The sequence below is a fragment of the Protopterus annectens genome, chromosome 8.part0, assembly GCF_019279795.1.
Source record: "Protopterus annectens isolate FY-2018-M chromosome 8.part0, PAN1.0, whole genome shotgun sequence".
Taxonomy (NCBI): Eukaryota; Metazoa; Chordata; order Ceratodontiformes; family Protopteridae; genus Protopterus; species Protopterus annectens.
The window spans coordinates 1,121,820,344-1,121,846,509 of record NC_056741.1 but is presented as its reverse complement, the minus strand read 5'-3'; the positions used below and the strand labels follow the sequence as shown (position 1 = coordinate 1,121,846,509).

The window sequence follows — 26,166 nt, the reverse complement described above, 5'->3', positions numbered from 1 at the left end:
GTCCCTCACTTCAGCTACTGATTTGGAGGAAGGGGAAGGCTCCCCCCAATCCCCCCCCCGAGGATGTCTCATTTGGAGACATCATGGAAATCCTTCGCCAGAAGGGGGGGGGGGGGTTGGTCTGCCCAAAAGCCAACCTTTGACGAAGCAGTGTTTCTCAAGGCATTTGGCATGGGTCCATCTACTTCCTGGATGTCCCCTCTCGCAGATCCCTTGGGTCGTATAACATCTCGAGCATGGAAGGAACCGGACACAGTGGAGCCCATCCCGAAACGATCTGACAAAGTTCTTAGCCCTCTGTCGGACAGAATGCATTGGTTTAAAGGGTGCCCAGTGGGTGGTATGGCCATGGCAGTGGCTACCAAGAAAAAGCTCACCCAGGAGAGCTCTACTGTCCACCTGCCTGAAAGTCATGTACGCTGGACCATTTCGGGAAGTGGGTGTATGCTTCAGTGACCTTCACTGTTAGGGCACTGAACTACATGGCACACCTGACTCGATTGCAATGTGACCTGGTCAAGAAGGTCACTGAATCAACCCCAAAGTCCATGTCGGCTGCAGGCAGGAAAACATTCTCCACCTGCATGACCACTCTGAAGGCTAGCTCCAATACGTCCATGCACCTCCTCTCCCATGCTACAGAAGGAGCCGCTAGGGTGGCCGGTGCAGGTATCACCATCAGGCATCATTCGTGGCACCGGCTGTGTCAATTTTCTGACCCCTTCAAGGCATCTTTCACCAATGCCCCACATGACGGTACTTCCCTCTTTGGGAAGTCAGTGAAGGAGACATTTGTCCAGGGTGAGAAGGACGGGAATACTCTGTCTGCTGTCAGGATCCACTTCTCCCCCCTCAAAGATCCTTCTCCAGGAATCAGCGAGGGACAAAGATGTGGTTCTGGAAGTCTCAGGCATTTTCCTGAGACACTCAGGACAACTCATCTCCCAGAGGCACATGGGGTTACGATAGGCGCCGGCCCAGAGGCAGAGACGGTTACGATAGGCACCGGCCCAGAGGCAGAGGGGGTCTGAAAAATACTGGTTCTCAAGAACCTTTCTTGGACAGACTCGGGCAGCAGCCCTGAGGGATTGCCCAACTGCTCCTCTCTGGAAGCAGTCAGGGGTCATCTTTCACTGCACCCAGCGGCATGGGAGTCCATAACAAACGATCGCTGGGTGCTGCAGATCATATCCAGAGGCTATTCCATTCCCTTTACCCAGCCACCACTTCTTCCCAGACACCTCCCAGATGTCCCACCCACTCAAAGGGAGACAGCAGTCTTGGAAATAAAAAAGCTGCTAAGAAAGAGAGTCTTCCAAAGGGTCCCCCCAGACCAGTCTGGATTGGGGTTCTATTCCAGGTTCTTTTTAGTGCCAAAGAATATGGGTGATCTAAGACCCATCCTGGATCTTTCCACCCTGAACCTGGTAGTTACCAAGATGAAATTTTGGATGGTCACTCTCCTTTCTGTCCTGCCATATCTGCAGGCAAACAACTGGATGTGCTTGATCGACGACCTGGATGCTTATTGCCATATCAAAATGAACAGATGCTCTCGGAGGCTCCTCCGCTTCTGGCTAGTAATTTTCAGTTCAGAGCCCTCCCCTTTGGTCTCACCACTGCCCCCTGGGTGTTTACCAAAGTGATGGCAGTAGTAACGGCTCACCTGAGGCTCCAGGTTTTCCCATACCTGGATGATTGGCTCTTTGTTGCCTGGACCAAGCATCTGCTATGTCATGCCAGAGACTCTTTTCTCCATTTAGCCAACCATCTAGGCATAACCATCAGTCTTTCCAAATCAGCACTGACTCCAATTCAGTAGCCTGGACTTCATTGGGCAAGGTTGAATACGATACAAATACAGGTTTTTCTCACTCTGGAGAGGATACACAGTCTAAAGCTGCACGTGTTATAGATTCTTCATGCAGAGGTTCTGATGCCAGAAGCAGTCTTCAGGGCCTTGGGGTCTATGGCAGCTACAATCCAATTATTGCCTTTAGCACGCCTCCACATGTGCATTCTTCAGTGGACCCTGGCCTTCCAGTGGTCTTTTCTGGATCTACCCTTGTCTTACCCTGTCCGAATATCTCGGGTGTGCAGGGACTCCCTTCTGTGGTGGATTTAGTCTCCGGACCTTATGAATAGCCGTCCTTTTCTTCCACCCTTGCTCAAAGCCACAGTGACCACGGATGTCCCCCAACTCGGATGGGGGGGGTCATTGCTCGGGATGGATGGTCCAAGGCATGTGGTTCCTACCAGGGACCAGTTTGCATATCAATGTTCTAGAGATGAGGGCGGAGCTTCTAGCATTGCAAGCTCTTCAAGCTAATCTTCGTCTAGGTACAATTGCCAATCAGACGGGCAAATGTCAGTAGTCTGGTATATCAACAAACTGGGGGGAACCAGATCCTACCCCCTTTGTCACGAAGCCATGAGAGTGTGGGAGCGAGCAATCTCCACTGGTCATTTTCTGGTAGCAACGGACATTCCGGGTTGGTCCAACATTCTTGCGGACAGGTCTATCCTTCTGCCTTGCGAGTGGTGTCTGAACCCTTCAGTGGCAGAGCGAACTTTCCTCAAATGGGGCCATCCTTGGTGCAATCTCTTTGCATCTCTTTCCTTGCGAAGTGCAGCGAGTTCTTTGCTCTGAACCCCCCTTAGGGGGAAGCCTCCAGAGGCGCTCTGGTTCATGCTTGGCCACCCTTTCTGCTCTATGCCTATCCTCCCCTGCCCTTGATCTCCAAGTTTGTACAGAAAGCTCATAAACTGAGGAGCACTGTCATCCTCATTGCCCCTTTCTGGCCTCGACAAATCTGGTTCCCATCCCTATGGTCTCACACGATAGTTCTTCCTTGGACTCTGCATCCAGTTCCGGATCTTATTTCACATCCCTTGGGGATACTTCATCCAGATCTGGTCAGTCTGAAGCTCATGGCCTGGCTGCTCCAGTTCCTATGATTTTCAAGACTCCGGGGTTATCTTCTTCCATTAAGGAGATTCTGGTTGCAGCTCACACATCGTCCACTAGAAGAATTTACCATAGCAAATGGAAACGTTTTTCTATCTGGGCCTCACAATGGGCCTTAGACCCCTTTATGGCTCCAACTTCAGCTGTTCTGGATTTTTTGACAGATCTTTTCCAACAGGGGGCTAGTTAATCCACTATAAAAGTACAACTTGCCGCTATTTCTAATTTCCATATCAGTGACAATGTGACTTCCTTAGGGTATTCTAAACTTTGCAATACTTTTATTAAGGGTACTTTTCTGCTACGCCCTCCAGTGTAAGATCCAACACCTCCATGGGACCTTACTATGGTCCTCCAGGCTGTAGTCTCTTCCCCTTTTGAACCTGCAGCTACAATTGACTTACAATACTTGTACTGGAAGACTGCCTTTTTGGTAGCCATCACTATTGCTAGGAGAGTGTCGGAGCTCCAGGCTCTTTCTATCAAAGTGCGTTATATGATCTTCCATAAGGATAGTCGCCTTGCGTACCAATCCATCCCTTTTGCCCTCTGAACCTAGCATAAATCAATCTATCAACCTGCCAGTATTTTTTCCAAATTTCCAGAACAAGGGAGAATATAAATTGCATTTGCTAGATATACATAGACAACTACACTTCTACTTGGACAGGACCAAATCCTTTCAAAAGTTTGAGCAGTTGTTTATTTCTTATGCTAAGCCCTTTTTGGGAAAACCAATTTCTAAAGTCACAATTGCCAGATGGATTTCCCAATGCATTTCCAGAGCTTATTTAGCAAGAGGGCTCTCTCTGCTGAGTCAGATGAAAGCACACTCTACCAGGTTTATGGCTACTTTGGTGGCTTTCTGGTCCAGGGTCTTGCTGGATGACATCTGCTCTGCCGCCATATGGCTCTCATCTCATACCTTCATTTCCCACTACAAGTTGGATATAATTTCCAGAGGTAGAGGTTCTTTTGGCTCTGCCATGCTCCGGAATATCCGTCCATGAGGGCCTCCCAAGTGCTAAGTAGCTGGGGACTCTGTCCCAAAAGTTGAAGACCAAATGAAGTAAACTACTTCAGATAAATAAGTTATGTACTCACCATAACATTCCATCTGAGTAGTTGTACTTCATTTGTCTTCAACCATCCCCCCTCCTTCCCACTGCCTTGTCACTATTGTTCTGACCATGTGCTGAAGAAGTGTACCTTTCTTGGCCATTCATTATGTTCCTTGCTTTAGAGTATGACATTTATCTATAGTGGTAAGGCTTTGTTGGGTTGGGTTTATGTCTTGTTATGAGCAGCAAACTTGATCTGAAGGGAGGAAGGAGACATGGGGCATTATGGGTAAAGCGGAGGAGATGAGAATTCGGATCAAACATGCTAGATATGTGGTCGTTATGGTGAGTACATAACTTCTTTTTTTGGAATGGCCCAGCCAGAGCCCAGACCTAAATCCAATAGAAAATCTGTGGGGTGACCTGAAGAGGGCTATGCACAAGAGATGCCCTCACAATCAGACAGATTTGGAGAGCTTTTGCAAGGAGGATTGGGCAAATATTGCCAAGTCAAGATGTGCCATGCTAATAGACTTCTACCCAAGAAGACTGAATGTTGTAATTAAATAAAAAGGTGCTTCAACAAAGTATTAGTTTAAGGCTGTGCATACACAGCAAAGTATTAGTTTAAGGGTTTGCACACTTATGCAACCTCTGTATTGCACATTTTTTATTTTTTATATTTTTCCCCTAACAGATTTGTTTTTCAATTGAATTGTACCGGTTATAGGTCACATTAAAGGTGGGAAAAGTTTTGAAATTATTTATTGTGGTCTCATTTTTTATATTACAAAAATCTGGCATTTTAACAGGGGTATGTACACTTTTTATATCCACTGTATATTGAATGCTTTTAAGATCAAATTGTTACAGCCTTAGTTACTTTGAAAATGCAATTTTTTAAATATTTTATGAATGTCTGTTTACAATAAATGTATCTCAGGTTATAGGGTATTTTTATTCCATGGTTTATATATGGCAAAAAATATTATGAGTTGTTATACTTGTTCTTTGAGCTAGGGACAGATGTTAACCTACCTACAGATGGTCTGAGCTCATGAAGAGTTGGTTGACGTGTAATAGTTTCAAAAAAGGATGGACAGTGATAAGTATTTAATAGCCAATTTGCAAAATAAAATGTATTAGAGGAAGATTTAAGATTATGCAAGGAGGCACAATGATGGATCTTGCCAGGCTGGCGTGTAGCAAATTGAGCTATTTTATTAGGTTCCACAACATCTACTAGAAACAACTGAGTTCAGATCACAAAATCTCAGCAAGGAAGGCATCTATTACCTAAGCTCAAGTACAAAGTAACTTGGAAGACCTGTAATCGAGCTTGTTACAGTTTAACAATTTAATATAACAAAAATCAGATTTTTTTTTCAGAAGGCAAGTCTCTTGCCCTTTCACTTCCCCTTTACTTTTCTTTATTATTGCCACTTTGGGTTCACAGCTGCTTTTAGAAGGAAAAAACACTGATGGGGAATATACTGAAGGCTGCATGATTGAGTATGCACAACACAAATACGTGTACAGCCATGGTACAGAATCTTGCTTGAAGGCATTACCGGACGTCCTTTTGAACCAAGAGCACTTTAAGGGGCTTAGTATTGGATTTTGTATAGATCAATTTAGGCTGCCTTGGTCATTTCAGAGCCTTTAATTTCTGGTGTTTTTTAAACTGTACTAGACCACCTGCACAGGACCTTGAATAAAGACAATTTTGTATTGCTTCTGTAATGAAATGATCACTGCACATCTTGATAATCCTGCAAGTGCTATCCTAAAGTGATATCTACAATTGCTACTATTCTCAATTTATTTGCAGGAGCATCCATATATGTACATTTGTAGCCTGTGGAAAAGAAAAGAATGGCAAGTCCTTTGTGATTCTGGGACAAAAAAGTATTTTTTACCTTTCATCCAAATATTGTTGTCAAAGTGCAATTCTTTCTTTATAATGCAGAGACAATTGTGATTGGATATCTGATCATAGGTTCATAGGTGTGTACTAGGCTAATGGCCCTGGAGCCTTTACATGCCTAGCCCATAGGATTACCCTGGCATCATGCCACCTGACCTTAGTTCCCAGTGCCTCTGTCGAGTAGAGCCACTGGAGTGATCCTCAGCATGAATTTTCTATTTTCCATCCACTCATGAAGATTTCTCTTGAACAGGGCCAGTGAGGTGCTCTGCTTGACATGCATGGGAAGTCTATTCCATAGCATGGGCAGTCTCTGGGATATGAACCTGTCCCTCCAGCATGTTCTGTTGATTGTGGTAATGAGGTTGAGGTCTCTGGAGCATGTAGTGTGGAGGGATTGGTATTTCTTTAGATGTAGGATTTCTAACAGAGCTGGGTTAGACATGGCTTTGTAAGTCAAGCAGAGATTGCCTGCGATATGAGACTGAGAATAGTTGGAGTTTTTTTAGTCTGTCCATATAGGACAAGTGTTTAAGGCCTAGGATCCTCTTTGCGAGGTACTTTTGTGGCCTCTCCAGTTGTTGCAGGTGTCTAGTGAGGTGCATGCTAAATGGGGCATTGTACTCGATGACTGGCCTAATGAGGGAAGAGTAGAGGGAGACAATGACCTCTTTCTGTCACATATAAGGACTTTCTGACCACAGTGGCAATGTGGTGGTCAGAAGAGAGGTTGCTGTCAACCTGTGTTCCCAGATCTCTTATAACACCTTCTGTGTTCGGTGGACTACCATCGATGTAGTAATTCATGGGAACTGGGTTTTTCCCAAAGGGGATAATGACACATATAGCTTATTTTCTGTTTTGAGACATGATTTCCATTGTAATAGCACAATCTTTTGTTGATGGAATCTTATATCATAGCAAGAATGTCTGGTATATCACATTGAGCAAAATTAAATTAAATAACTAGTCAAACCGTCCTAAAGCAAAAGAAAAAAGCCAAATTTACCCAAAATAATTAATTAATTCCCTGATTAATCCAGTGCAGGGTTTGGGGAAATGGAGCCTATGCTGGCAGTCAGTGGGTGGAAGGCATAGTCACTTATTTTGAAAGGGGTACCAACCTATTGCAAGAAGAACATACACACACTCATACTTAGACAGCACACATTCCTAAGAAAAATTTAGAGGACTCCCAAAAATGACATCACTAGAAAATATAATGCTTCAAGTTCTTTTAAATAGCTCAGTAGTTCTTTAATCTATTTTTTTTTAGTTTTTGTTTTTGTGTGTCTACGTCAAGAAAAAGATACCAGAGAAAATGTGTGTGTGTGTGGGGGGGGGGGTTAAAAATACTAGCTGGCAGTGCTACTAGCACTCCACGGTTATGGTCTAGTATGCTGCACAGCTAGTGATTCAGATACATGCAAGAGCCACATGGAGCGAAAGCTCATTGTTTGCTCATTTATGAATCTTTATCGAATGCATTAGAACTGCCGCATTGGTATATTCCTGTATTCAAGCAATGCTGCTGCACAGTCTCGCACACACACACACACACACACACACACACACACACACACACACACACACACACACACTCTTTCTCTGTCTTTCTCTCTCTCCCCTCAACAGACACCTCAGTAGCACGTACATGCTTGCAAAAACATGTACTTACACACAGCCTCACACTACTTAACCTGTTGCTATAATAGCAGCTCTTGCCATTGACATTAATGAGGGATCACCAAAGAAAAGACAATATTCATTCTTACTGCTGCACTCCAAAAATAGTGAGGTAGAGCTTGTTTTTGAATCACTCTACCACGATATTTTGATCGAGCAGTATGAGTCAGGAGAAGAGCACAAGGCTAATTGTAGTAGCCATGACCCTGGAGTGATGCATGCGTGTATGGCTATGTCCAATAGACTGCTGTAGTGCTACTTGCCTACTTACCTGTTGCTACATACTACTGCAGCCAGTACACTGGCTGAGTGTACTTTCTCCAACACACTGCAAGCATAAAAACAAAATCCTGTTTTGTATCCTAAGGCCCACGTACCTGAAAGCCTGAAGTGGTGGAAGAGAGTTGCTGAATATGCTATAGTGTGTAAAGAGGTTTTCAACTACCATTCTAGAAACCATTTGTTTATTTATTTATTCATTTTTTATGTTAGCTTGGTTCATAGTTAACGAGGACTGTCCAGCTGTGTAGTCCCTATTGTCAGTGCTTTCCTGGGAAAAAAGTTACATATGCAGTAAAGCACATAAAGTATTAAGTCAACACACATCAAGTATACCTCTTGAGAGTTTGAGGCAGCCTACAGCATGATTGCGAGGAGTGTGACATAAGACACTAATATACATTGAATATACACAGCAAATAATAATTTGATACAGTAATGATTGTAAAGGTTACATGAGAACATAGAAATGAGGTGTGTGCATAAGTGTCAAATAGCAGTACAGGAAAAACTGTCAAAGCACAACTTGACAATAACTGAAATAAGACAAATTAGTAAAATTACATAAAAGTTGTATATTATACCATTGCTTTTAGTGGGTTAGTGAATGAAATAATGACTGTATACCTCTAGTACACATGCTGCAGAGATATACAAGGCTGTACTTTTCCAGAGATAACAAATATAAACATGATCGACAACTGTTATATACATTTTAGATGTCTACAAAGGTGTTTTGATGAGCTCCTAACACATGTACCAAAACAACATTACCTGCAATGTCACATTTTTCATAAAACAAACTGACTTTTAAGTCGCTTTGTTGTATGAAAAATGTGACATTGCAGGTGATGTCGTTTTGGTATGTACATAATAAACATGCCTGGAGCACTGTTTTTGGTAATACGTTATGAGGTGCTAAGTCACACTACCTGACAATTCCACTGTCCCTGTAGAAGTTTTTTCAAAGAAATATAAATATATATATATATATATATATATATATATATATATATATATATATATATATTTTTTTTTTGTTTGTTTGTTTTTAAATTTTTGGACTGTCATTCACAAACAGTTAAGTTCCTTTCCTTGCCCGGTGATTCATTCTTTTCTCCAGTGGTCTGCCATAACCATATTGCCTGGTGGGAATGAAAGTTTGAGCCATGGTGAGCTGTCATCCTTGAGTACTTTGGATTTTGTATTGTGCCCTACTTAATGTCCTTCTGCCATGCACAGCATGAAGTAACTACAACAGTGGTTCCCAAACTTTTTCAATTTTCGGCTCCCTTGCTGAATCCAGGTTTTCCCAAGGCTCCCCCTCCCCCCGCGGTGTGCATAAAGCAGTGGCGGATTCAGGAATTTGCAGAAGGGGGGCGCAGTATGCAAAGTAGGCTACGAGGGGGTAGAACACCAGGGATTGGGGGGGGCTGTGGATAGCTCACCTTAAAGGACAACAATGGGAGTCTATCATTAAATGCTCAAATTCTCTGTCCTTTTCCTCCCTATTTATTGTCCCTGCTATGAATAAACAACAACACAGCATTTAAAATATTTTAAATCAACTGTTTCTCTCTGCTAGAACAGTACCTTACTGTACTGTGGTGGTTTCACTTTCAAAAAAATCTTTTATCCCTCCCAGGAAAAGCTTGTTGCAGTCTCCAATTCATTTATGTCATCAAGGCCACTGAATACATGTAGGTTTCTGACAAATTCCCTCCCCTAACTGACATCACTATGACTGTCCTAAAAACCCACCCATGATGTGATGTCACAGCTCCCTAGTCCTTCCCCTACAGAAAGTAAAGGCTAGAACAAGGAAACAGTACGAGTGAAGTCTCATGCTGTGAGCTGTCAATCACAGCAGGTAACAGCTCAAATTACCCTTAGCACTTTGACAGCTAGGAAAGTTAGATAGCACCTTTATGGCCTAGCCTATAAAGTGATTTAATTTCAGATATTTTTTCTAAAGTTTGATGGACTGAAGTTAAACCTTCAGTTTCCTCTATTAAAACATATACATTTAAACAGTTACAATAGTGCATGTACATTTGTGTTCTGTCCAGTAAGGCACACTGTGATGAAATTTCAAACACAAACACTTTACAAATTCCTTTCCAGCACAAATGTCTGTACAAATCAGTTTGATACACACATGACATACAGTTCTAATAAATTTGTAAAACCAGCAGCTTGTATGACCTATAGTTCTAATACATTTGTAACATAAAGCATCTTGCATAAATCAGTTTGATATTCACAAATGACATATAATTATTTACAAATTTCCAGCTAGCTGTGCTGGCAGTACCGCCTTTCATCACAAGAACTTCATAAAGTACAGTACTGTCACACTGTACTGTTTGACATAACATTTTTTGAATGAGCTTTCCATGCACTATTGTTGCATGCTGGATTTAATTCTCATTTATACTCTACTTCAGATATTAAAGCCACAAAACGTGTCTAAATCTCTAAATTATAGCTTAAACAGGATGAAAGTTTGATCTGTTCTCAAATACTCTGGGGGAAAACAATCACAAAATCTTACAGGTAACAGCTGTACATACCTTCTACCGTTTTGACTGACCAATAACCAGAGCATTCTGCTGTTAACTTCTCCGCTGCCAACTTTTTTCTTCTCTCAGTTCTAACCTTCTCCACTTCTTTGATCATATGTACACAAATCAAATCAGGACTAAACAGTTGTGCAGTAAATAAGCTACTGCAAAAGCTCCAATTCATTGGCCACCTAAGTTGAAAATGTCTTCAGCCCACGTATATGAAACTTTCTTTCACCCTCAAAACCAAATTCCTACTTCATATATTTTAGCTTTTCCCAATCTACTGCCAGATCCTATCTTCTATCGAACATTGCAAACACGAATGCCCAAACAGTCATCATCTAAATGTCCAGAAAATATGCGTGAAATCTGACACTAAGACATTAGCTAACCAGTCCACACAAACTACAGCACAATAAACAGTTTCCCTGCCTACCTTAATTCAGAAGTGATGTGAATTGAAAAAGCAAGCTACACAAAAGTGGTTTTAACATTGTATAATAACTTTGCACACCAAGCTGCAATAGACAGGTGGCCAGATTCAATAAAGCCTACAGTAAAAATATGTGTAAGAACATTCTTATCACATTTTTATGCTTTCTAGTCACTCAGATTACACCATGTACATATAGTCTACACTATGTGGTAACTTTTATGAATCCTTGTCAATATTTAAAGCTGCAGGAATATCAGTAGGAAAACTAAACTTAGGAGGAAGAAGGTGCGAGTTATGTCTGTGTTGTCTGTTCACTCAGAGTGAAGTACACTTAGTGTAGGGGTTATTGAATCCCGGGGAGGGAAGCTCATTGTTTCAGCAATTTAAAAATGAAAGACAGATCTTAACTGTAATCATAGAAATATTTGAAGACCCCCCCCCCCCCCCCACACACACACACACACACACACATATAAATATGGCCTTTTTGTGTTTTACAGTAGTTAGGACCAAGCCACAGAGAAACATGTAGGGAAAGAATAGCATTTTATTTAAAATGCTAATTTTAATGATGTTCATACTATCCCAGAATGAAAATGCTAAATATAGTTCATTTTGAAAGGTCTAAAACAGTTATGCCTATACTGTACCTGACCCTGTGCCACCTAGGAACTGTTGTTCTCTGACCGTCTTTATAAGCCTCAAGGGGACTCTACTGAGACACAAATGGGTATAGAAAGGAAAGAACAGATGACTTTTGTTATAGACGTACCATTCACAAGCAATTTAAGGGACTACAGTGAAGTTCATTTGGTCAACAGACAAATCAGTAACAGCAACCATAACAACAATGTACTGCAAGGAGAGCAGAGATTGCACTCTGATATTAGGAAAAAGACTATCAGGTAATCACCACTATAGCATGAGACCCAATCTTAACTGTTAAGCTCCCCCTTCTTAACTTTTTAAGATTGGGTCTCAATGTAGGTAGAAAACATGGTACCAGCACTGACCAACAAATGACAGTGGCAGAATCAAATAGATTTGATTCTGCCTGCTGTTTGTGCTGGTAATGTGTTCTTCATTACAAACTTAGAAAGTTCCTATAATAAAAAGATTATGTTAGGCTGCATTTTCTAAAGGATATGAAGTTTAAAACTCAAATATATGTCATCATTTAGTGACTTAGTCCTCAGTGATTCGTCATAAAATGACAGATTTTTTGAGGAACAGACCAAATATATGAGGCAAAAAAAATTGGAACATTCTGCAAAAATCTGGACAGTTGAGAGGCATGGAAGGTGAGTACAAACGTAAGAGATGAGTTGCACCATCTTTCTGACAGCACTTACTAACTGCTTTACGGCTTTGAAAGAAGGCAAAACATTTACCTTTTTTCCCCTATAACAAGTACTACATGGAACACATAAAGCTCTGTGTACTACAAAGAACTATGATCGGTTCTGTGATCATAATCCTTGGTTATATGTTCTCAACTTGGATGCCAAGATTCACCTTTCAAGCTTCACTGTCAAGGTGAATTTCTTGGCATTCATGTGTTGAACACATACTCTAATTATGGTTGCAACCTGCTGATAATCCTCTATATAATCTTTAATGTTGAAAAGAATGAGAAGACGTACAACAGCGGTAATAAAATCTAGTTATAAAACTGAATACAACAGTAGCTGTGTAGATTGCGGAGAGCTAACAGAAATGTTAGTCTAAGCAACAGAAATTAGAAATCTGAGGATGAAGGTCAAGTAAAACAGTAATGTTTATTTATTAATAGAAGATCAGATAATAACCTAAACAATATCCAGTAAATATAATTTGGGCTGGGAAAAGTTGTTGGCATCAGCAAATCCATTGCAATAATCAAATGAAGGCTATATATGCAGACAAAAAGCTTTTCTTTCTCATTTGGTGTAAGTGTGAGAGGAAATCAAATGACAAATGAAGGAGAAGCCAGTAAATCTTGTACTTCGCTGTAATCGTACAACAAGTAAAAGTTAATATTTGTTACAGTAAAGATGGATAAAGGAGTACAGCTCGGGGAACTAATGATGCTAGAAGACAGTACAGTACAATGTTTCCACAATATAAGCAATAAGTTGGAAAATCTATCTGCCCAATACAGTCAGGTAAACCAATAAGGCTTACCAGCACGCAGTTAAGGAAACTAAAATCTATAAAATAGTTGAGGCAAGGGCACACGCAAAAAATTCAAACGGCAGGAGACTAAAGTCTACAGCAAATGAGATTATAGCTTTCCATTGCAATCACATCCATTAATCCCTACTGGACTTACTTAACTGCAGTTTAAGTTCTGTAAATTCACTTTTATGGGATTCAAACACACTTTCAATTTTCTAAACCAACCAAGTTAGAAGCCGGACAGCTGGACACTCAAGTACTTTTTTTACTGCCTTTTTTCCTTACTCAAAATAATGCTCATGCCCTTGCCCGCCTCACAATCTTGTACTATTTGCGAGCACGGCTCCAGCGCTATCATCGCATTTGACATTGCGCCCATGCGCCTGCACGCCTATGCGTGTGGAGTGTTGTTGCTATCAGGCAATTCTGTAAACAAATTCTGTTTTAAAGGAGGTACTAAAAAAATTTGTCACCCTGTTATTTTAACACCAAATTAATGTTTGTCCAGAAAATACCAGACAGTTGATAGATACTGGGATATAACTGTGAAACAAAAAACACCTGATAAGCTACCTATCTTAAATTAGCGTTTTTGCACAATGTGCAATCGTTTTATTTCGACTAGGATGGCTTCCCCTGGGTCCCTGTGCTTGCTCTGTTGCTACCTCGTTCACATAACTTATACCAGAATGCCACAGTGCATATGCCAACTGATGTCCCTGGCAAATGGCCACACAAAGTAAAGTATATAGGGGGCGGGAAGTAGCCGAAGCATGGATCGACCTAAAACTTTAAATCTTTCTAAGAGAAAATCAAACATTTAAATATATATATATATATATATATATATATATATATATATATACACTTTTGTGATTTAATTTCTGTGAATTGCTTCCTTTTCAAGCTAGTGCCTGGGTGATTGTCCCTCTCACCCTCCCTCCCCTCCTTCTATGCTACTGGCTGCATGTATTCACCCAAAGGAAATAATTACATCTCACCTGTTTTTTATTTTTTTGTTTTTTTTTAATTAACTTTAACTATTTTCCCATAACCTCCGAAAAACCTCCCGGCATGCTGCTCTCTCTCTCTCTCTCTCAGGCTTGGAAGTGTACGTTTGTCACATGCTCACAGACAGTTGTTTTTTTTTCCTCCCACAAAGTCCTCTAGCCTGAACAAAACTGTCAGTAACGCTGGCAACACAACTGTAGGAGCCAATCAGGATTTTAGAATGAGCATATCAACTGATCAATCTAAAATCCTGAGCAGCTCTCCTGGTTATATCTCCCATAGTGACTTCTGATGTTAAAGGCATACAAAAAAGCTTCTCTAACTAACGTGGATTGAAAAGGTATCGCTAAATTAGAAACAGTAAGAGGAATGCTCCTTCAACTGTGTACCGATTTGGTGGTACATTTTCAGATTTTAAAACATAACAGTTAGAAAAGCTTTTATGGCGCTAGACTGTACGGCATGAGTTCTAGCAAAAAGAAGGGGGTGCACGCCCCTGCGCCAAAGCTTAAATCCGCCATTGCATAAAGTGCATATTTTATTTATTTATTTATTTATTTGACATTTGTTTAATGATGCTGTCCGACTGGACTAGGAGACCTGGGGAGAAAAGCCCTAAAGTACAATAAAAAGACAATTACCAAAAAAAAAAGTGTACATTCTGCTTAACAGCACAACACTGATCTATTATGGTTGAGAGGTAAGCAAACCTAATGGCAACCTTATTGACTTTAAGTTTATAAGAGCAATATTGAAAATCTGTCCCTATTATTTGGCTCTGTCCAGCATACCTCTCAACTGTATAGATTTCTGCCTCATATTTTTGGTCTTTTCTCATAAAATTGTTGTTTTCTGGCAAATCACTGGCAGATCATTGAGGTTGAAGTCAGAAAATAATGACAGACAGTTGAGTTTCATACTTTATACCCTTCCGAAAATTCATGCTAATGCAAAACCTGCATTTCTATCAACTTTCTAAGTTTGTGACTTAAAAGTGTCCCCGTTTTGTGCTTTTGTACCCCCACTATTTTTGGCTTTGTCCAGATTTCTTGATCTAAGAGGGTGGGAGGTATGTGTTTAGTTGTATGGATCAGACTTAGACCTCATTGCTGCTGCTGCCAGGGATCACTCTCACTCTTCACTCCCCCCCCCCCCCGTGATATACACACACACACACACACACACACACACACACACACACACACACACACACACACACACACACACACACACACACACACACACACACTCAGGTTGTGTAAGGTTTGTAAGTAAGAGAAAATGAAGATTTTTCCTGGGCATGTTAAGTGATTCTGTGCAGTAACAGCAGGTTCAATACCCCCCATGCACACACATTTTTGTGAAAATATTTAAAGCTAGGCATTTTCCACATGGGGAAAAAGTGTACCTTAGAAATGAGAGTATTCAAAAGCAGAACCTGAGATGCATGTTAGAAGTATTGTATCGTTATCAGGGTTGTGGTATTACTTTATATAGCTGCCATGTTTTCCAATATCCCTTGAATTCCCTCTCTTTCAGCCCTTACCCCACATTCATTCAGGGAAGTGAGCAATGTTTACTAACAAATTAAAACACCAGGTATTTAGCCTTAATGCTTCCATATGTAAAGATAAACTAGTGTCAAACATGGACTGTAAAGAGACACATAACAGAATGCTTTGTTCAGCCAAGGTACCAACTGTATTTTGTAAAGATGAATAACTGATTCATGTTTGCTGAAAATAAAATCCTTGACTGCAGTGTTTACACCTGAGCCCTGTATCTTCCTTCATGTGAGTTCACTGTTCCTTTCTCATCTATTCGAAGTAAACAAAATGATGAGAATTTGAATAGCAACCTTTCACTTGTATTCAGCATACTGGATCAAAAAAGGCCCAATGATGTTTCCATGGCAGTATGTTAAAAACACTTGGTTAAATCCTGTGCTGGACATAAAAAAAACTCAGTTGTCATGGTTTACAAAAACTATATTTTTCTCTGAGAGTTCAAACCCCCCACCCCCAAATCCTCATGCTGCTGGCATGCACTGTGTGCACTCAGGCTTACTATAACCAACTCTAAGATTTCTGCACATAGTGACAAGGACTACATGAAGTCATGGTAATTTCATATGATGAATAATATCTTTTGGCAAACTACATATTATCAAGCACTTGTTCTTAGCTTTATTGAGTGAAAACTCGTGGCTATTTTTTATGTTTTAGTAAATAATCCTTTTGGTAACACATGATATGTCATGGTATATGTTAGCAAGACTTGGAGGTGATCTGAGAGTGATAGCATGGGTCAGACACTAGTTTAGCAATAGGGCAGAGATTCCTATAAATGGAAGCAAATAAGGTTTAAAATGGTGATCAGTATGGTACTATAGAGTTTACAATCTAGGAACTCTTAGCTTAATGTCTTTATAATTAACACTGCAGGATTGCCAGCATCATTGCCATAGGGGGGAAAGCCTTGCCTAAGAAGCAGGCATCCCGAGTTCAGTTAGTGGTTTGGCTGTCTGATGCCCTTGCAGAGGAAGACAGGGGTGTCCATCCTGTGAGACGAGCAGAGAGGGGTGCTTGCATGGGACATGCAGAGGGTGTATAGTACAGTAAGATTTACCTTGCAGATGATGGGGAAATAATGGTGAAGTGCTTCCTTGGGGAGAGGAGGGGGTGGCTTGCTTATATCAGCCCCTTGAAGAAATTAGATGTACTTCTGCAAGATTTGCTCATTGCAGGCCCCTCCCATGCCATGTTACCAGAGTGCACACAGGGGCAAAGTAGGAAAACTATGGAAAAACACTCCTAGCAACAGTAGGATAAAGAGCCAGGACTTCTCTGTCTCCTCAGAGATTCTTATTCTTATCAAAGCAAGTCCATGGGAAGCCAGTGGTGGGGGGAGTAATCCTAACAAATGCGGAGAGGCACTGGGGTCCATTGATGGCCAACTGTCAGAGGAAAAACATGCGAAAAGTTGCAGAATGGCTAGAAATAATTCATTGTTTCTTTTTGCTAATGTTGCATATTTGGTTAATCAGATAATGTAAAAAGAAAAGGCTTGTTAACAGTGGGAGAATCTTATAACACATTGTTTACATTTAGTTCAAAAATCCAGAATAATTCATCCAAGAATCTAAAACCTTTGAAAAGATTACAAATGTGGTGGGGAAGAACCATTATGGCTGTACTCCAGGAATTAAGCAAAGAATCTAGCCAATGAAACAAGAAGTTCACTATGTCCTTGTAGTACAAGGAATGCCGAGATTGCTCCCTGAGATCAGCATAAAGAGAGACCTGTTAAGTATTTGTATGACATCAAAAAGCTATTTAACAAGCTTTTTTTGGCACATCTAACTACTGTTACATACTAGTTTTGTGTTGGAGCTTAACCGTGGCGAGCTGGCACCATAGGACATCAGCAGAAGATAAAACAGTATTAAGAACTGTATATACTTCCCTATACCACAGTTGTAAACACATGTCTAACAATGTTTAAAGATTTTACTTCTTCAAAGGAACACTTTGCTTCTTCCTACTATTTGTGAAGCAGCACTGTTTTATGGCTTTTAAACTGTTAACACTTCAGGCTCTTACATGTTTTTTTTTTAACGGGTGGCTCATAGAGAAGGTAACATTCAATGCACTTCAAAGAGTTATGATGGCTTCTCTCCAGTCATAACTCCTGTTGTGTGTTCTCACCATGGATCTTAAGATTCACCTCCCAAGTTTCATCGTGTTCTACTCTTGATGTGAATTCCTTGACTTCCATATCTTGAACCCATAATAAGTTGGTTATTATCAGATCATAATCCTCAGTATTATAGTATGAACAGAAAGTAAATCAACACTTAAACTACACATTCAAGACTAGCCCAGCAGCAGTAGTTATTTCCCCCTCGCGTTCAAGCCCGAAATGCACACGCAAGCTCAATTCTGACAGGCTAATAGAGCAGATGTTGCTGACATCATCGTGCACATGATGACATTAGCATAAAACCGCAAAATTTAAAAATTCAAGCAGGGAAGAAATCGTGGCACCCCTGTGAGGAAGCAGCAGCTCCCCAGGGTGCCGCGGCACACACTTTGGGAACCCCTGAACTACAATACAGACATGCAACAGATGATCCACCAGTGTGTGGTTTATACTTTTGCAGCAGGGCTGGTCTGTGCCACTGACTGTAACCCTTGTAGGAAGTCCTGTCTCTTCCTCAAAGATAGGCAAACTAGATTTTCAAAGCCATTTTAAAGGCTTTCTTTTGGGGAATCAAATCATCTCCAGATATGAAGTAAAACAGCCATCCAGGTGTAGCATAAACATAAAACCTTATTTACTTACATTAAAAATGTTAGAAACAATGCCTAGCACTGTGCAGAGCTAATAGCAAATTATATCACATATTTAGACCCAGAGGGCATAGCCAATCTATTAATGAACAAATTTAGTTCAAATCCTCACCCCTCTCCTCTCCAATATTCTCAGATCACATATCCATACTTTCACCCCCTCCCAAGAACAAGTTCTCAAGGCGGTGTCTAAGGCCAAAAACACTATATGTGTAAATGCAGCTATTTACATGTACATAGAATTTGGCAGTAATGATTCCACATAAGTACCGGAGTCTTCAAGATGGAAGGGTCTTTTGAATGTAGTCAGGTCATCATTCAGTTTTAGTAGAGTAGAACGTGTATCAGTTTTGGTTGGCCAGATATTGCTGCGATCCCTGGTACTTGGGCCTCTCACCACTGTATTGAATATCCTGCCTTGGAAATAGCTTCAAGGATCCTTGCTACATCCTCTTTTTTAAGAAAGATCACCAAAGAGAACAATCAAACCTTGAACTGCTCAAACTCCATTCAGTACTGTTGAGTCCAAATATTGCTGCGATCCCTGCTACTTGAGCCTCTCACCACTGTATTGAATATCCTACCTTGGAAATCGCTTCAAAGATCCCTGCTACATCCTCTTTTTTTAAGAAAGATCGCCAAAGAGAACAATCAAACCTTGAACTGCGCAACCTCCATTCAGTACTGTTGAGTGTATGTATCTGAACTTTAACTGTTTCAAGCAGTATTGCCCCAGTACAGAGCTCAGCCACGTGTTTCCTAAGCAGCCTGTTTCCAGCTAAAATCCCCTTCTCCACATTGCCACCCAATTTCTGTTCATTCCTTTTTTCTGCTATTCTCTGGTTCCACCATAGTGACATTGTAAGGTTTTGCCACTAGGTGACAGTGCTATCCCTCTTTTCTCATTTCAGCTACCAAACCCACCTAACTATCCTTTCTCCCATGTATTCCTCACACTTAGCCCTACTAGACTAGATACACTACAAAAGTTAGATTTCTCTGAAATCTTATTTGTTTCACCCTAGTTTAACCTAGACATTTGCAATAATTAAATAATTAAACATCTATCTAGCTGATATTCCATCACGTATAGTATCCCATAGTAAACCCTTTAGTGGCTCACAATATATCTTACTCTAAGTTTTTTTCAGTACCTTTTTCTACACCTTTCTCTAACTGCACTTACTTCTCTTTACCCTTATCTTATGCCTAACACTCAATTTCTTCACATTGACTGACTGACTTCTTTTTTTCCCTTGCCTTGACCCTCTATCTCCTCGGCCCAATTATTCTACCAACTCCCTGTCCTTTCTGACCCCTCCCCCTTCCTCTCCCACTACCTTTCCACCTACTTTCCTACCTGTTCCTCACTCCTCCCCTACTTCTAACCCATCTCCCGCCCCTTAATCCATATAGTGACACTGGCTTCTGTGGCGCCATTTTTAAATACCTCCACAAGCCCTCCTGACCTGCCCTCCCATAGGCTGCTGGCCCTGCATGTTGGTGGATACCCGTACTGGTCCATTGCTGTGTTATATGATCTGAGTAAGTGTTAGATTATCACTTCTAGGTCAGAATTGTACATTATCCACTTCTTGGTTGTGTTATGAGATCTGAGAAAGTTTAATACTTTCATTTCTAATGCAGAATTGAATATTATTCCACTTTTGAGGTTGTGTATGTACGGAATGTTAATAGCATCTCACACTATTGCACTAGATTGCCATATGAAAGATTGCAGTTGCAGCTTCCGTTTGTCTGAGTAGGCTTGGTAAATGCAAAAAGGTCACAACACAATTTTTTATTGGAGTATATCCTCTGTACTAGCGTTTGAAATCCAGCAGTCACAGATCCTGTTTGGTTGGCTAGACATCAGCTAGATATAGTGCTTTCAACTTTCAGGGCTACAGTAATTGTTATTCATTTTGCAACTTACAACACATCCTAGCATCATTTTGTTACCACTATCTGATTAACTCTAAAGTATCCCTCTTAGGTAGCGTTTTGAAGCTTGTAGGCATAACTTCTGTTTGTCAGGATAGTTTTGTGTCTGCCATTACATCTAAACACTATAATACCACCATAAGATTTTGGAATAAATCTCCAGTCTAGTAGTGTTTTAGAAGCTTGCTGCAGTCACAGCTTCTGTTCTTTCTTTTTTTTTGGGGTAGTTTCTGATTGTCAACAAGAATCGGCGCTGTAGTGCCGCTACTGCATTTTGTATTAAATCCCTTTGTAGTGCAGCTTGGAAGTTTGCACTCGCAGCTTCTGTTTGTTGGGCTAGACTCCAATTATCCTTGTGGTTTTAGCGTTGTTCTTAGTAAAATTTTCCTGTAGCTATTTGTGCACTAATGCAATTCAAACAGCTTTTTGCTATTTAATGTAATGAATTAATGTAATTCAAACAGCTTTTTGCTATTTAACACTCTGTTACTAGCAGACTGATACCAGAAGTGATGCTACAACTGCAATGTATGTTTTTTTACTGCCAATTGCATTTTAATATCTTTGTGTAATATTGTAAGTGCCACATTGTTCTGTTTCACCTCCAGTGTCTTCCCGTTTCACTCTCCTCCCTCCTAACCCATGCACCACTTATACGCATGCAACTCAAGGGAACTGCAACACATTTAAATAGCTAACCTACCTGCAGTATATCTTCTCTCCCACCAAATCTGTAACTAAACAGTAATCATTCTCTTTATCTTATACTTCATTACAGCCGAATATTGCTGTGATCCCTGCTACTTGGGTCTCTCACCACTGTATTGAATATCCTGCCCTGGAAATAGCTTCAAGGATCCCTGCTGCATCCTCTTTTTTAAGAAAGATCGCTAAAGAGAACAATCAATACTTGAACTGCTCAACCTCCATTCAGTACTGTTGAGTGTATGTATCTGAACTGTAACTGTTTGCAGCAGTATTGCCCCAGTACAGAGCTCAGCCAGGTGTTCTGTAAGCAGCCTGTTTCCAGCTAGAATCCCCTTCTCCACGTTGCCCCCCTATTTCTGTTCATTCATTTTTTCTGCTATTCTCTGGTTTCACCATAGTGACATTGTAAGGTTTTGCCATTAGGTGGCAGTGCTATCCCTCTTTTCTCATTTCAGCTGCCAAACCCACCTAACTACCCTTTCTCCCATGTATTCCTCACACTTAGCCCTACTAGACTAGATACACTACAAACATTAGATTTCTCTCTGAAATCTTCTTTGTTTCACCCTAGTTTAACCTAGACTTTTGCAATAATTAAATAATTAAACTTCTATCTAGCTGATATTCCATCATGTATAGTATCCCATAGTAAACCCTTTAGTAGCTTACAATATATCTTACTCTAAGTCTTTTTCAGTACCTTTTTCTACACCTTTCTCTAACTACTCTTACTTCTCTTTACCCTTATCTTATGCTTAACACTCAATTTCTTCACATTGACTGATTATTCTTTTTTCCCTTACCTTGACCTCTATCTCATCGGCCTGGCTCTTTCCTGCTCCGTTTGCCCTGTGGGCTCACTCCACTCCCCTACCCTACCCCCATTCCCACCCGCCCTCAGTGCAGTTAAACTTATACCTGCTAAACCCCTCCCATCAGAGACAACACACCCATTCCACCAGTCAGGTGACATCAATTTCCCACTCAAACTACAACACACCCTTATCTCATACTCCCTCCAACTGCAACTTTGTCTTAGGTCTAACACACCCCTCACCTCCTCTCACTAAAAGTTGCATAAAATAGGAACAACTAAAACACACAGTGTCCTTCCTACATCCAAAAGTAGAACTCTACATAGTAACTATGCTTCTCCTTCTCTTATTTTTCATACTCACATCCTACCACACACAACTAGAAGATTTAATCAGCTCAACTCAGGGGCAAACCAACACTATAACCAATTCACTAAGACTAAAACATTTCCCACTATCTCCACATGTCCTTTCCCCAACCCATCAATATTCCTACATAAATAATAAAACAGTCAATACAATTTTCCCCTACTCGTCCCAAAACCAAAATAAAATAATTCTAATTCTAATCCAAAAACTCACTTGCTGTGGTGATATATATCCTAACCCAGGACCCACCTGTTCTCCCCATACAAACTGAAACCAATCAAATCCCTCTCAACAATAGGACAAACCACTCTCTTCTATTCTTAAACATAAATGTTAGAAGTATACTTAGCAAAGTTCAAGACCTCCATGCCCTATTGGCCTTTTATAAACCAGATTTAGCCATACTAACAGAAACCTGGCTTAAACCAGAACATCACAATAATGAAATTACACCCCCTGGCTATAATATTATATGGAAGGATAGAACAGGGAAAAAGGAGATGTAGCCATAATCTATCAAAATCATCTCATATTGGAACAAGTTAGCTACTACCCCCTAGAAGTTAATGATACTGAACTCATTATTGCTAAATTAAAAATAAATTCTAACAAACTTATAGTTGTAGCAGGTGTCTACATCCCACCAGGAAACAACATTGCCACCATGGAGAACCTTTTATCTTGGATGGCTATCTCCCACCCACAAGAGACCATACTCCTAGGAGATTTTAACATAGACTGGACCAACTGTACCCAAATACAAACCCTCTACCCACATTAATCTTCATGGGTTTACACAAATCATAGACACCCCAACTAGAATCGACAAAAAATCTAATCGTCATTCCATCTTAGACTGGATACTTCTGTCTGACCCCTCCTTCGCACACCAATCAGGCTGCCTACCAGACAGCTTGAGTGACCACCAACCAACATATCTTATTGGGAATAAATCCTACTATTCTAGCCAATCCACCCTTAGAATAGTTCATAACAAAAAGAACTTCAAAGCTAAGGACCTAAACAACGAACTCAAACACTGTAATTGGTCCCCCCTAAAACATCTACCCCTTGATGAAGCTGTAGATTACTTTAACTCCACCTTTCTCAATGTCCTGAGCCATTATGTACCAGCCCGAACTATCAGACTTAAAACAAACTATGCCCCCTGGTTAACAAAAGAGACTAAAACCTCAATGAAAGATAGAGACAGAGCCTGGGCTCAATATCATCAACTGAGAACCACTACCTCAAAACAAAACTACTCTGCACTCCGTAATAAGACCAAACAACTCATTAAACTTGATAAAGCCAAATACTACAAAAACTTACAGGAAAGACACACTAATAACCCTCAGAAATTCTGGACCTTTATAAATAAATTACTGCAGCCAGGTAAAACCAGCACTCCCACACCCATATTACCAACCAACATTGAGGATACCCCAACACAATTCAATAAATTCTTTACTGAAACAGTGCAAGCTCTCTCTAATTCCCTAAATAGCACCACCAACCCCCATCCTTTCTTTAACCCCCACTACCCCTACTGAATATCAGTCTCTATCTAGCTTCTCCTTGTCTCCAGCACCCACTCAACTTATTACTAAACTCCTCAAAAAAATTAAAACCTACCACTTTATCTGCTGACTAACTCCCAGCTGATTTCCTTCAACTATCAGCTGAAATCATATCCTGCCCTGTGTCTATCCTCATAAACAGATCCATATCTAAATGTAAAGTACCTAACCTGTGGAAAATATCTCAAATTATTCCACTCCACAAAGGTGGCAACTCGCTTGAACTGACCAACTACCACCCAATTGCAATTTTATCACCTTTATCAAAAATTTTAGAAAGAGTAGTACATTCCCAGCTAATGCAATACCTCCTAAAAATAGCCTTATATCAACATCCCAACACGGTTTTCGGTCTTTCCATAGTACCACAACAGCCCTACTGTCTTATACCAGTATAGTCAATTCCCACAGAAACAAAGGCCTTTTTGTATCTTCTGTATTCTTAGACTTATCTAAAGCCTTTGATATGGTCAACCACAACATACTTCTCAAAACTCTGTCTACCCTCAACATAAACTCCATCACCATATCATGGTTCAGTAACTATCTGTCTGGCCGACAACAAGCAGAAACAAAAAACTGAGTCTCCTGTATAGGAACAGGCAATTCATGACCAGCTATACCAAAGCCGCTGTCACAAGAACTCACCTGTTATCCACCCTACTGTACGCCTCCCCAATCCTGACTAATCTTCGCCAAAGTGAACAAAACAAAATGGCATCTTGCTATAACAAGATTGCTAAGTTTGCCACTGGCGCCTCATATAGATCCCATCACTGTCTCTCTCTCTCTCTCTCTCTCTCTCTCATACAGCTCAACTGTCTTGAGTTGCCCCAACTACTACTAATTACACAACTTTTCATAGCCCATAAACTGTTCTACCATCCTGACAAAACTCCAGCACTACAGGAGCTAATACAGCCCTACACCACCACCCGTACCTTAAGATCTACAGACCAAAATCTCATAACTGTCGTCAAACACAAGAATGAAGCAGGCAAAGCTCTCTTTGCTTGTACAGTAGCTAAATTTTGGAACTCACTCCCAAAGCACATGACTTCTACCAGCTGTTTCACTATTCAGGAAACTACTTAACACCCACTACTCTACCAATTGACTGTGCCCTTGTGACCCCCCCCCCCCCAGATTAACTCACTTTCCTTTCAGTACTGCTATGATTCTGCAGAACCTTCACCACTTATCTATTAACTACTTCATTCGTAACAAACAAGGTTTTTAAATTACTTATTTTTCCAATGTTATTCGGAAGGTTTTTTGTTATACTTCACCTATGTAAAAATGTTAAATATGTTCCGATATGATTGTATGGGAATGTACAAATGTTTCTGTTTATATTTTATATGTGGAGCTTTTCTCCCCGTGCCTCCACTGAAAATGGACCTGCGTCCAGTCGGACTTTTCCGGTCATCAAATGTAAAATAAATAAAAATAAATAAATAATCTCTGATTACAGAGGTAATGGATAATGCTGTAGTTTTATAGTGACTATGATTGACTTATGGTCTGATTTGACTAGGGAGGAAGTTACACTTGGTGGGGAGAATTATTGACCTATATTAGTAAGGATTACATCCAGGATTTTATTTCCCTTGGTTGGAGTGTAGACTAACTGGTCCAGGGTGTTTGTATGGAGGAAGTGTGGAAATCTCTGAGCATAAATATTTGAGTGCAAGTCTCCTAGTTTATGCAGGGATAGTTGAAGTCTCCTAGGAGAATGTGCTTGGCTTAAATATGTAGGTAGGAGGTATGGGACGAGGGGGGCATAGAGGGGGTCCTATAGTTAATTATGATGCGATAAGTGGTTTTGTTAATAATAAACTAGATGCAGAGGAGCTCTTGGTCCTTATTTTGTCTAACAAATCTGGAGATGAAGTGTTTTTTTAAGAACATGGAGACACTGCCTCCTTTAGTCTCTTTGTCTGATGTGATGGGCCTGAGAATGTGATAGTTATTGAAACCCTGCATTGATGGAGTGCTTTCAGTGGTATTGAACCAGGTCTCTATGATGATGCATAAATAAAATGTTTCTTAGTTGAAGGAGTGGTTGTAGGAAGTGGAGACTTTTGTTAAGACTCCTAGCATTGAGCAGGCTCCAAGCATTGAGCAACAATACATTAATGTTATCCAGATTCTGTTTAGTTATGTTGGAAGCTTTAGAAAACTGACTGAAAGTCTTGGGGGAATAGGTGCAGACGATCCTTGGCAAAGCAGTTAAGACCGTTTACTTTCCAGGCTTATATGTATATGACCCCCTTTTAATGACACCAGAAGCTAAGCCAGTTATT

General features: G+C 40.5%; 1 protein-coding gene across 1 annotated transcript in view; it reads left to right on the top strand.

Moving 5' to 3' along the window:
- The window catches only part of SHE (Src homology 2 domain containing E), a 1,455,638-nt gene that overhangs the window by 677,041 nt on the left and 752,431 nt on the right, over window positions 1-26,166 (top strand). The window lies entirely within an intron of this gene.